Here is a 9,785-nt window from a genome sequence, read left to right on the forward strand (position 1 = left end):
TAATTTGCACTTCGGCGATAACACGTTCATATCTTGAAACTAATTACCTTATCGCAAACGATCGGCGATAACTTTTACAATGGCACACACGTACCTCAAGCTTTACAATAAAATAAACAAAGCGATTATTTAAGCAAAATAACAACTGATCATTCTGATACGAACAAACATTGATTTCGAAATCCAATAATTTGATCGATTTTGCGTTTACTATCGAATATACAACCATATTTATTGTTAACAATAATGTAAGAAAACATCAAATTGATAACGTTGGAATTTTATTTGTGAAACATCCTGTACTATGTTTTGTAAAATCCCCTCGTTAGATGTCGCCTGTTGTCGTCCCCATCCTTTATTTGCAATCCCTTCTACATCTCCCACCTTGTTGTGTGTCCTATAAAAGGTGTTTGTAAAGTACCAGAGAGCACTTCCGATTAATTCCGTTCCATGTTAAAATCATTCCCCGAACCAGAACCAGACCCGATTCCTGCCCGTTTCGAAAACCTGATATCCGTTTAAGTTTATTTTATTTTCCGTTTTAATTCCACCAGAGCTTTTCGTTTTAGTTTCATTATTTTCCCAGACCTATTAATTTGATAATTACTTTTAGTTTTGCCGTTTTACTCACCTGTTCCCGGGAAGATAATCCTGGTAGGGTAAATCCCTGCGGGCTTATAAAACCGGACACAGAACTAGTTCTTTGTATTCTTGCCTTCGGTCGGTCGACCGGACTGGAATCCAAAGAGCTTCCCTTCCGTGTTTGCCGTCTGATTCCACCGACTTTGAGTAGAGGTTGTTGGAACCGGGTGGAAGTTCCTCTGTAAGGGCCGTCGCCAGGTAAATCCTTGCCGACCTTATTCGAGAGCTATTACTTCCTGTTCAAGTCAACTCAGGTCGGGTTATTTCTTTGCTGAAGAGCACCTGAAATATAACTGGTGGAGAAAGCTTCCTATACTTCCTTTACCTGATACCTCCTCGAGCCTTGATAAGCATCCGGGCTTATGTGGTAATAACTCTTTATCATTACAGCGAACTAGTAGCACTTGCCACATCCACCGCACGTTGGGGAAAAGATGAACGCCGTACCAGACCCCAAGGTCAACCGGGGATTTGACAGACGGTGGAGGTGTCCACAGAATACGGCCTTCTCAGAATAGAAACAGCAATGTTACAAATTTGTATGGTATTTTGGCGGAGCCTGGTGGGTGTACTGTGAACTAAAGCATCGAAGTCAGAGTAGCGCCATCTGGTGACCAGCTCCTAAAGTCATGAAGTAATTTCCCAAATTCGATATAAATCATAAATATCGATAAAGAATACACGGTTGTTAAATTAAAGTGTATTTAGATACAATCACATTACATTATTTAACACAGAGAACTTAAATTACATGTTTACAAATTACATATAAAACTCAGAAGTGAGTGGAACTTACGGTTTGTAGATGTTAACACTTGGAGAAAGATCCTTACATAACGATTTGTCGTACGAAATATTTGGTTTTAATTGCTGTTTGGACTACATATTTTTGTTAAAAAATATCGTTAGAACTAAATTTTTTGTTCCAAGAGGTAATAAAACCGTTTCAGCAAATTGTCACACAAGTTTTTGACAACAAAATGTTAACTTGATTCTGGTGCTTACTTGTTACTTGAGAAGCGAGGGTGGAAGTTGTTGAATTATCTAAAACGTATTTTTTATTCATTGTCTGAAACGAATTATAATATACCTAAGTATCTACGTCTATATAAATATAAAACTCAAGTCTACACCCTTTTGCGCCTATACCGTTGGTAATTTATAAATTCCATACCTTGCATAAATAGGAGAGAAATGACAGCACATTTCAATCCTCTTCGCGTTTCAAGCACAAAACAATCTGTTTCAAAATATGGGAAACGATGCCTTTTTGATATTTTATCGTTACAATCCGCCACACAACACTTTTTACGGTCACATAACTTGTTCATATTTTAAATCTTTCAAAAGTCAAAAATGACATGTACGTATAAAATCGACGGCAAAAATATTTCCTGTAACGAGCAAAATTACAGGTTTTGCAAAAAAATATTTGAGTCTGCGATAAATAGTTCTCCGTACAACCACGGGAAACGCTGTAATCAGTGACAGTTTAGCGCTATTTATGTTTCTGTTCTGTGAAGGTCTTATTCTGTGGATGTGTCTCCGTACCCAACATCGGGATTTAAATATTTGAATTTTTTTTATTTATTTTATTTTATTAATTAAACAATTTCAATCAATACGAATTTCGATCTCTGGCCAGCCGGCTGGAGCTACCCGAAGGCAGAACCCCGTTCTGTTTACAATAATTGGAAATGCACATACAAAGTGACCCATCATTTCTGCAGGTGCCGAAGCCAAATAAAATGCAAAAACAACGAACATTATACAAAAAATAACTAATCCAAGATTTGATGTTAAGTTATATGTGTGAATTGTAACTAAACAGACATACAATTTTACATAAAACACGGAATAAAAAAATAAAGCAGAAAAAGAACAAATATAAGGTCCCCTGATCCAGAACCAAAGAGAGGATATCTAACAGTAAATGTTACAACAGATGTCAGGAACTTTTTTTAATGAGATCTCACATAATTTCATAATAATAATAATCAATAATTAATTCGATTAATGACCTTCCAGTGAAAGCACCCTTAAAATGATCGAATGAACATGGAGTATGTAGTTTTCAGCAAATTCGGCAGCCTATTCTTACATTGTTGGTGATAGATTATAAACAAGGTTTGATAATTGTCATCATTTTGGTTGCCCCAAAAACATTTTACAAGACACCTTCTTTAATTATAGTATATGACAGCCGCTAGTCCTAAGAGTGAAATTTGATACCTACTTCATGAAACAGTCTAGGAATATCGCTGCGGAAACACAGCTGTTCTTTAATTATAAAAAAAGTGAGAAAGGCAAGTGCAGAAATTACATACACATTCTTTTAGTCGAGGTACCAGAAGCTTTTCTTGAAAATGTTGAATCTGAATCGCAGCGAGTATCCTAGACATCGGAGCGCCAGCAGTCGCCATCAAGTCGATAAAAGATTAGTCACAGGCGATAACGAATGGTAGCGCATCTGACGCAATTTTTCTTTAATAAAAGCGAAATATGAATGAATAAAAGTAAGCAAATGCTTATACTTGCAAAATTCAAAGTAAATACTCGTAACTGCCCCTTCATACTGGTCTGTTTAGCAGTGTTTAGCAGCGCTGCACTGCGTCCTGTCCTTCTGCTTAGAAGCGCTGCTAACTCGCCCAGTGCGAAGGAGCACTTACGAGTATTTACTTTGAATTTTGCAAGTATTAGCATTTGCTCACTTTTATTCATACGGAGCACGGGCCAATAAGTGCATAATTTTCATTTTTATGTGAGCGGACGAATGTAGCGGCAGTCGGCGGAACGGACGGACGGGCGGAATCGACCGCCACCAAGGGCACGGCCTTGCTCCTGATCAAGGTCGGCGATAGCAGTGTTTTGACGAATCGGTCTCGGAAGCGGGAATGTAAATAACCGGATTCGGTAACGTATCTACGGGAAAGCATATGCAGGAAAGCGAAACAATAGCCTTGCAATTAAACGGAGTTGTAGAAATTACTGTGCAAGAAAAAGCAAAAGCTTAGATACGGTGCGGTAAACTTAATGTAAACGCAAAACTAAACGGCATGAATCCAAAACATCCAAAAATTACTTCTTTAATTTATTACATCCTTCCCAGACGTCTTAAAATACGAGACTGTTATCAAAGTTCTAGTTTTTTAAGGGCGCACCTAACGGATGTAATCTGGACTTAATCGGGCTGTTATCTGTAACCCACTCAACAAATTACGGTATTCGGCAGTCCAACAATGCCCTTATTCCCTTGGAATTCTTAGGTCAAACGGAGGGGTCTCCCATCACGTTGGATTCTCGTAAACTGCACGACCTTACCGGTTTTAATGCTGGAATTCGTATACCATTAGAAAATTAAAAACGATTAATAGGTAATTAACATACCAAAAACTTAATATGATCGATTCTCTCTCTCTTCTTTCCTGACAAAAGTTCTTTAGGCAGCTGTAAAAATAATTTAAATATTTCTACGGGAACGGTTGCAAACGGGGGATTAACTGCAGCTTTAATTCCGGTAGCGGCGCGGCAGTTGCAACACAACTTTAGAAATTAAATCACTTTTTGGCTTCCATCTTCCTCTCCTAAATACTTTCGAAGCGACAATCTTCGTAACGAAGCGCCCAACCTAACACGCTTCTAGATACCGGGTGTTCATCTATAGGCGAGTAAACTTCAATGCGGAAAATAGGTGCTTCCTTACGCCCATTTTTTTAAATCATTGTAAACTTTAAACCTTAGAGAATATATCACTAGAACATAAATAGGTACCTAAAGTAAATTGCCAATGGATAATAATCAAATGGGTTAGTTATGACGGAAAATTGTGCATCCTAGGGATGGAATGGTAGCACTCCAAGCAAATCGATTCATATTCAAAAAGCCGTCATCTCCTGAACTTCCATGTCGGCCAACTAACGATCGTCCGTCTTCTTAAAAAGCTTATTACCGAGTGAAGGTAGGCTGTATGTATTCCCCGCGAGCAACAATGCTGACCGTGTTTCCATTTTCATGAAATTGCAGTGATGAAGCGACCAAGAAGTTGGTCAATGGGACTGAATTCCTCAGGAAAGTCAAATGAAAGAATTTTTAAAAGACTTTCACTGGAAAATAGCAATGTTGTGAAACAGAAGAACATCCACTATATGGGAAATCATTGCAAACGTCTTTTGCTAATTGTGACACTAGGATAATTTGCACAGGTATCTAAACTTTGATTTTTTTCCTTTCCTAATAAAAATTGTCTAAAAAACGGTAACCAATTATGAATTTGGCTCAATATATTGCATTTTCACTCACGTGAATTGTATTGTCAAGTCAGAGGATTCAGAAAACGTTAACCCTTTACGCTTCCAATTACCGTACGCCATATGGCCAATCGAGGAAAAATAATTACAAAGTTTTTTTTTTATAATTGCCATGCCAGTAACATTGTTTAGCTGTTAACATATGCGTGCACTTGCATTTAAAAATAACATTTTATTATCACTTCAGTATTTATAGAAGCGATCTTATAAAAAAATCACTATTCGTTCACATCGTTCCAGATTTTAAATTTAATCTCGGTAGACGCAGGAGGGAGACGTATTTGACGAATTTCTAATTCAGTTCTTTACTAAACGTTACCATGTCCCATTTAGTACATTTTTATTAATCATTTATCATTGAAAGTGCACTGCTAAATGTATTAATGCGGGCCCTGCTGCCAAAACTTCTTTAAAGATCATGTTTTTTAAGGATAATGTATGTGCATATTTCTAAGGTGCGACAAGAATAATGCAGTTACTATTTTTAATCGGAATTAAAACCTCAAAGGACCTTAGCGCATTCTTTTGGTGTCATTAAATTTGTAACTACCTATTTGAATAACAACAGACACCGACGATGACAGCTTAACATCATTTTTTCTGACTAATTATAGTACTAATTGCAATTATGAGCACGCACGGTTATGAAAATACGCCGACAACATCATAATTTTGCGGCGATGCACCCTAAATGGAATTAAGAGGGACAAGAATAATATTAACCCTAATAGATTTATGTTCCCTTTCTTCTACCGTATTAATATTTCCTTTAATAATATTATGTATCTGTCGAGAAGATATAAGCGCGATTCTTTGCTAAAGCCGCTTGCCATTTGTTACGAGCATATCCCGTCCATCGTCCTTTGTAGACAACAGAAATATCCAAATATCATATGAGCATTTGCATGTCCAGACGATGTCTTGCCTGACAGATTTATTGGAAAGTGTCTGAGGAAAGTCATGTCCGGATGCGAGTATTAAAATCCTTTATTGTAATGTCACAGAGGCCGTTGCAAGGAAAGTGAGGCTCTAGTAAATATCATTAAAAAATGCCGAGCATATCAGTCGAATGGTGGAGTTGCGAAACTAATCGGCCACATTGAATTTTGAATCGCTTGCATTGTCCTCTTTAATTTATAATTATTGCTTACCAGATGTTCTACAAAATTTGTTTACGAAACATGACACTTGACACTTAAACCACTTTTCTCATCGTGTGGAGTGTAACAAGTGTTGTTCCATCTCGCGCCGAATTCTGTTCCGAAACGCATAATTTTTCCGTTCGTACACAATTTTTCTTTCATTTTTTCTTACGTGATTCCAAGACGTGATTTATCTACTTCCCTTCTTTCATTCACTTTCCTCTCAATTTTACCCTAAAAAATGGAACCAAAGAAGCTGAGTAGACTAAAACTAACTACCTTGGACCAATGCGCCCCAAAAACACAAAACCACCCCTTTATTTAGTATGTTACGGCGTACTCTCCAACTTAGTTTCGATCTAACATGTAAAAATCCAAACAAACCCGGACCTTCACCAGAAATTACTATTCCAAAAATATAGAGCACTCTGTAGGGTACCCTACTCTGTATGCCTATTAAATATCATTCTAGTGGAGTAGAGAATACTTGGCAGGAAAGAAAAATTAATCTGTCCTATCCCAAAAACCATCATGAGAGTTTTGAAGGCTCGGTGCTTCTGCGAGCGAACATCGCACCCGAGGGTTTGGGGGGTACTTATGGAACACCCCATACATACATAAACATATATTTGATTACATATGCCCAAAGGCTGCCATGAGAGTGCTAGGGTATATAACACGATGTAAGAATAAGACCGTGACTAAAATTAATGTAAGTAATATTTCTGTCTGCTTCTATCACAGGAGAGAGAGATCGCATGCGCACTCGCTTACCTAGATGCGTACACCACGAACAGTTGTTACGCTGCGTCCTTCTCTTTCACACGAAACAGTACGGTTGTCGCAATTTTAAATAGTGCGCGAGAGAGAAACGTGTGTATTGTTAGATGTGAAAGAAAACCCTGTGCTACATACAGGACGCTCGAAAAACCGCGAAATTCTGGCATTTGCTTCAGATAAAATATCGGATTTTGGGTAAACGATGCTTTGTGCTTTGTGCATTGTGCTAAATAATGCTGGTATGTAGTTCTCGAAGAACGCATGCAAGAATGTGAATTTGACGTTTTAAATGTAGACGAGGATGGGACTTTTTTAATTGCTGGTGGACCATCCCTAGTCACACGGATTTTTGTCAATATCTAACCATATTTGCACCTGAATTTTGAAGTGTCTATGGGGGGTCTGTTACAAATGTTTCGTATCGTAGGGCGTTCAGTGTTCTTCCATTTCTTCCGTAGAGGTTCATTAAGATGTTCTAGAAACGCTGGTGAGGGTTTTTTTAGAAGGTTACCTTACTTTACCACAAAATGGCAGAGGTAGTATCACACCCACTGGAGAGATGCAGGAATAAAACCATCCCTCGTGGAACCTGCACCCTGTGTGTAGCATAAGGTTTTCGGCGTTGCGCATTTTAGGTATAAACTACTCTCACAAAACATAACAAAAATTGTAGTTACATACGCGTTTGCGATGTTTGTCTTTTTGCGTGTCGATATTCACTGTCCTAACCCCCAATTATTAATATATAAAGATTTTCAAAAAATTCAAAAAATCAATCATTTTAAAAGCTACAGTTACTTACGATTTTTTTCGTTGTAAATACATAAAGCATAGATTTCATAGGTAAATGAAATGATAGATACCCCCTACTCAGCTCACCACCCCATTTTATAAAATGGAGTGGAAGACAAAGGCTGATTTACCAAAAACCTAGACTGTGATAAATTAGTACCCCCTAACCCCAGTACCTTGGTTATTAATATGTTGTGGTTGGGTTTTCTGCTATACGCAGGTTCTATTTTTCCGTCTCCACTCCTCTCTACCCAGATTTCCTCTTTTCCTTGTACTCTCCACCGCTCCTTAGATCACGCTCTTCAGCAAACTATTCCCCCTTAGCATATGACCAAGCCACATTCCTTTCCTTTTCAAAATTGTTTTATACAAAGATCTGCCTTCTATTTGTTCTAGTACTTCTCGTTCCTAATACCGCCAGAATACTTTATTCCAAGCATTTTCCCCCACATCCGCGTTTCCATAGCTTCAATTATTTTCTTATCTTTTTTTTTCAAGATTGTCCACGCTTCACATTCCCACACCATAACACCCCATAAAAAGCACTTCAGTACTTTTCCTGACAAGTGCTTTTTTTTGGAATTCCAATGTGCGTCTTTATTTCTTTCCAGCTTCACCAATCATCTGATGTAGTGGTTCCTAGATATTTACCGCTTCCTACCTGTTCCAGCTTTTCATCTGTCACATAAATTTACATTTCTTCTGCCTAGTCAATTTATCCTTCCCGCGTTCCCCAAGCTCTCTTCTCAAACTGTTCACAGCTTCTCAGATTGTAAGCCCCTTTTGTCCTTGAATTGCTTAGGAACAAAAATGGTGAGTAACTGTTCACAGAGGAAATGCCAGGGTTCGCTGTTCAGACAGAATTCCAAATGATTATACCACAGATAACAGAATTTATTTAAAAAAAACAAAAAAGTACTTAATTTCTTGTAAATTGATTAAATAAATTAAAATGTTTCTCTTGAACGCGACCCTTTCGCATCAAGGTGGCCTCCAATTTCCTCTCAAATTTTCTTTGGATCACATTTTTAAAATTCATTGTTCCTCTCATATCCAAAGGTTGCTAAGCAACGTTCCTTCTGACGTATAAAACTACCCTCTGGAGCCGAAATAAAAAATCTTAGGTGGTATTCTTTTTTGAATGCTTTCACATACGCACGTGATTTAGGGTATGCTTCTAAATATGTTCCACTGCTTAATCCCAGGATTGTTTGAAGTTTTGAGTGAATGCACCAAAGGATAGAAGATTTAAATACCTTAGTCATTACCTTCACACCTGCCAGTCAGTCTGAATATTTACTTCAAAAATCAATAAAATTCATTATTTGAAAAATAACTTCAACTCATAGGTTTTCTACATACATGGAATACCACGGAAAATTGTTACCAGATATCTAGTTACTTAACGTACCAATTCTCAGTAAAGTATTTTGTTAATAAAATTTGTGAATAAGATGATCTCTTAAACTTTCATCGCATTTATTAGTCCTTGGAGCAAGCGAACTTTGTGCCTACATTTTTATGGATGTACCATCTAGCCCCCCAAACCCAATTCTATATACCCCTAGACTATAGCCTATAGTCCACGTTAGAAAATTATTTATTTTTTGCCGTGGCAGCTCAAAGTTTAGCTGTTTCACTAAAACTAAAAAGAAAAATGTCTCTTTGTAATCAATGCAAAAAATAACATCTTTCTCAGGAGGAAACCCATGCACGCATGATTTCTAGACAAATTGCTTATAAAAAGTGTAATGTACCCGTCACGCAAATAAAGTGCAAAAGTTTGTATCAGTCCATTTATAAATAATAGCTACACTGAAAAATATTAAAGCTCACCACGTAAACATACACACAAATTGCTCCATGTGTAGGGTGACTTGCATTTATATTTAGAATTGTCATAATTGCGCCCCAAAATTCCTAAAAACAGACTGTTATTGTTGTCAACAGATATTCATTTCAGAAGCGGAAGGCTACGTGAAAGGGGTTGCGTTGAAAAATGAAAATGTTTTCTTAACGCATCAATTTTGAAAACTCGGTAGCATTAGTCTCTATGTTGGACAAATTACGAAGCGAAATGCCGCAAAAACTTTCGAAAAAAGTGGATGCGTTTTTTATTGTA

At 37.4% G+C, this 9,785-nt stretch overlaps 1 long non-coding RNA gene across 1 annotated transcript; it reads right to left on the bottom strand.

Annotated features, from left to right (window-relative positions):
* Positions 1–247: 247 nt before the first annotated feature.
* LOC116170371 lies at positions 248–1,066 on the bottom strand. Its single transcript, XR_004145221.1, has 2 exons — positions 975–1,066; positions 248–924 (listed from the first exon to the last, which is right to left on the bottom strand). It is a non-coding gene; the product is annotated as an uncharacterized LOC116170371 (long non-coding RNA).
* Positions 1,067–9,785: the final 8,719 nt, after the last annotated feature.

This window comes from Photinus pyralis, unplaced genomic scaffold, assembly GCF_008802855.1.
Source record: "Photinus pyralis isolate 1611_PpyrPB1 unplaced genomic scaffold, Ppyr1.3 Ppyr1.4_LG5, whole genome shotgun sequence".
In the NCBI taxonomy this organism is placed as follows: Eukaryota; Metazoa; Arthropoda; class Insecta; order Coleoptera; family Lampyridae; genus Photinus; species Photinus pyralis.